This window comes from Coregonus clupeaformis, chromosome 28 (assembly GCF_020615455.1).
Source record: "Coregonus clupeaformis isolate EN_2021a chromosome 28, ASM2061545v1, whole genome shotgun sequence".
NCBI lineage: Eukaryota > Metazoa > Chordata > Actinopteri > Salmoniformes > Salmonidae > Coregonus > Coregonus clupeaformis.
Window position 1 is genome coordinate 6555768 of NC_059219.1, and position 4044 is coordinate 6559811.

The window sequence follows — 4044 nt, forward strand, 5'->3', positions numbered from 1 at the left end:
GGTAACTCGAACTGCAGCAGAGGTAACTCTGGGTCTTCCATTCCTGTGGTGGTCCTCATGAGAGCCAGTTTCATCATAGCGCTTGATGGTTTTTGCGACTGCATTTGAAGAAACTTTCAAAGTTCTTGAAATTTTCCGGATTGACTGACCTTCATGTCTTAAAGTAATGATGGACTGTCGTTTCTCTTTGATTATTTGAGCTGTTCTTGCCATAATATGGACTTGGTCTTTTACCAAATAGGGCTATCTTCTGTATATCACCCCTACCTTGTCACAACACAACTGATTGGCTCAAGCGCATTAAGGAAATAAATTATACAAATTAGCTTTTAAAAAGGCACACCTGTTAATTGAAATGCATTCCAGGTGACTACCTCAAGAAGCTGGTTGAGAGAATGCCAAGAGTGTGCAAAGCTGTCATCAAGGCAAAGGGTGGCTATTTAAAGAATCTCAAATATAACATATTTTGATTTGTTTAACACTTTTGGTTACTACATGATTCCATATGTGTTATTTCATAGTTTTGATGTCTTCACTATTATTCTACAATGTAAAAAATAGTAAAAATAAAGAAAAACCCTTGAATGGGTAGGTGTGTCCAAACTTTTGACTGGTAGTGTATACAGTGGAGAGAACAAGTATTTGATACACTGCCGATTTTGCAGGTTTTCCTACTTACAAAGCATGTAGAGGTCTGTAATTTTTATCATAGGTACACTTCAAATGTGAGAGATGGAATCTAAAACAAAAATCCAGAAAATCACATTGTATGATTTTTAAGTAATTAATTTGCATTTTATTGCATGACATAAGTATTTGATCACCTACCAACCAGTAAGAATTCCAGCTCTCACAGACTGTATTAACTGCACCTGTTTGAACTCGTTACCTGTATAAAAGACACCTGTCCACACACTCAATCAAACAGACTCCAACCTCTCCACAATGGCCAAGACCAGAGAGCTGTGTAAGGACATCAGGGATAAAATTGTAGACCTGTACAAGGCTGGGATGGGCTACAGGACAATAGGCAAGCAGCTTGGTGAGAAGGCAACAACTGTTGGCGCAATTATTAGAAAATGGAAGAAGTTCAAGATGACGGTCAATCACCCTCGGTCTGGGGCTCCATGCAAGATCTCACCTCGTGGGGCATCAATGATCATGAGGAAGGTGAGGGATCAGCCCAGAACTACACGGCAGGACCTGGTCAATGACCTGAAGAGAGCTGGGACCACAGTCTCAAAGAAAACCATTAGTAACACACTACGCCGTCATGGATTAAAATCCTGCAGCGCACGCAAGGTCCCCCTGCTCAAGCCAGCGCATGTCCAGGCCCGTCTGAAGTTTGCCAATGACCATCTGGATGATCCAGAGGAGGAATGGGAGAAGGTCATGTGGTCTGATGAGACAAAAATAGAGCTTTTTGGTCTAAACTACCCTCGCCGTGTTTGGAGGAAGAAGAAGGATGAGTACAACCCCAAGAACACCATCCCAACCGTGAAGCATGGTGATGGAAACATCATTCTTTGGGGATGCTTTTCTGCAAAGGGGACAGGACGACTGCACCGTATTGAGGGGAGGATGGATGGGGCCATGTATCGCGAGATCTTGGCCAACAACCTCCTTCCCTCAGTAAGAGCATTGAAGATGGGTCGTGGCTGGGTCTTCCAGCATGACAACGACCCGAAACACACAGCCAGGGCAACTAAGGGGTGGCTCCGTAAGAAGCATCTCAAGGTCCTGGAGTGGCCTAGCCAGTCTCCAGACCTGAACCCAATAGAAAATATTTGGAGGGAGCTGAAAGTCCGTATTGCCCAGCGACAGCCCCGAAACCTGAAGGATCTGGAGGTCTGTATGGAGGAGTGGGCCAAAATCCCTGCTGCAGTGTGTGCAAACCTGGTCAAGACCTACAGGAAATGTATGATCTCTGTAATTGCAAACAAAGGTTTCTGTACCAAATATTAAGTTCTGCTTTTCTGATGTATCAAATACTTATGTCATGCAATAAAATGCAATTTATTACTTATAAATCATACAATGTGATTTTCTGGATTTTTGTTTTAGATTCCGTCTCTCACAGTTGAAGTGTACCTATGATAAAAATGACAGACCTTTACATGCTTTGTAAGTAGGAAAACCTGCAAAATCGGCAGTGTATCAAATACTTGTTCTCCCCACTGTATGTATAGATCATTCAATGTAAAGATCATTATATAGCTGGGGGGGTGACATTTGTATCATGTGAGGCATTAATACTGATGAATGAGGGAGTGTGTTGCCATACCTACCTTTTTTAATCCTGATGTTTCAAAACCAACCTGTGAAATAATGGACCAGGAATATTAGTCTAACTCATACACTACAAAGCAGCCATTTGTGATCCCATCTCTTCAAGTATGAGTTTTAGGACATTCTTAAATTCATGAAATTCCTAACAGGAATAAAGCTCGTCCTTACTGTTTTTACTGAACTGTTGGCATTTGGAGGGTAGCATAACATAATAGAATAATTCCAGTCTGGCAGAAAAATCGTGGGATCTAAATTAGAACCTACCGGCCGGAATACGTCGTTTGAAGCATTACTGTCCCTATCCGCAGGTTGGCATTTATTGTCATGAATCTTACCCTGGAGGGTGGTCACTAGCTCTGCAGTGGTCACTAGCTGGCACAGCCACAAAGTCATAAAATCGGATTTTAAACCTAACCCTAATCTTAACCACACCACTAACCCTAATGCCTAACCTTAAATTAAGACCAAAAAGGACATTTTTATTTTCACGAATTATTACGATAGACATTTTTGACGTTGCAGCTGGAACAGCTAGCGGAAATCGCTCAGTTCTGCCTCCAGGACAACGTCAATATGCTCCCTATCCGGCGAGTAGTCTATGTGAAACCCCGACGGAGTTAAAGAGATGGGTCAGACAATCGTCCAGCCAAAAACAATGTAGAGGCTTTCAGAGCAGTAGGATATACCAAATAAATAGGCTATATGGGCAAAATATGTCTCTTACAGTTCCGGTTATATTCCATACAAAATAAGATGCTTACATGCTATCGCGCACATGTTGATTTTGTCCACCCACACCAGATACGATCAGGCCATGCAGGTTGAATATCAAAATGCAGGTTGAAATATCAAAACGAACTCTGAGTGTGTGTGCAATGATTAAATAACATGTATGTGTACATTTATTTAGCGACGCGAGCGGTGTGGTCAGCATGTTATAGCCTACAAGCGTGGCCGACTTTGACATGTGATGCAATTCCATACCAGCGACTAGAAACACCATGAAAGACAGCGGAATTCTATATAACAACGTTCAACGACCCAACCGATAGGCTACAATTAAAATAAACTCACGTTGCGGGTGTATCCTTTGTTATCCTCTCCAGTATGTGCTCTAGTCCCACTGCTAAGAAACGTAGTTGGGCTACTGTTATCTACGGGCTGTGTGCAGCCCTACTACTCTCTCCGCCTCTAGTGTACTTCAAATTAGACCCGAGCATCCAACTACAATTGCTGGAGGGGTGTTTCCTCCGGCTGTTCCTCCTGAGAGTCTGGAAAGCGCTCGACTGCGCATCTCAAAGTGAATTTCGGCCAATTTATTTTAATAATATTTCGAAATAAAATGAAAATAGAGCACTATCAAGTGTAAAAAGTAAAAAGCACAGCGCTGCACTTGGTTGAGATCTCATTGTAGAACACATGGGTTCAGACACATAGCAGGCTAGTTTATCACTAGGGTCAGTCTGTAGGGCTACCTTATCTATAAATAACCTCTAACCCCAAACATTTGGACATATATACAGCTATGGAAAAAATTAAGAGACCTCTGCAAAAATATAGGTTTCTCTGGTTTTACTATTTATAGGTATGTGTTTGGGTGAAATTAACATTTTTGTTTTATTCTATAAACTACTGACAAAATTTCTCCCAAATTCCAAATAAAAAGATTGTCATTTAGAGCATTCATTTGCAGAAAATTACAACTGGTCAAAATAACCAAAAAGATGCAGTGTTGTCAGACCTCGAATAATGCAA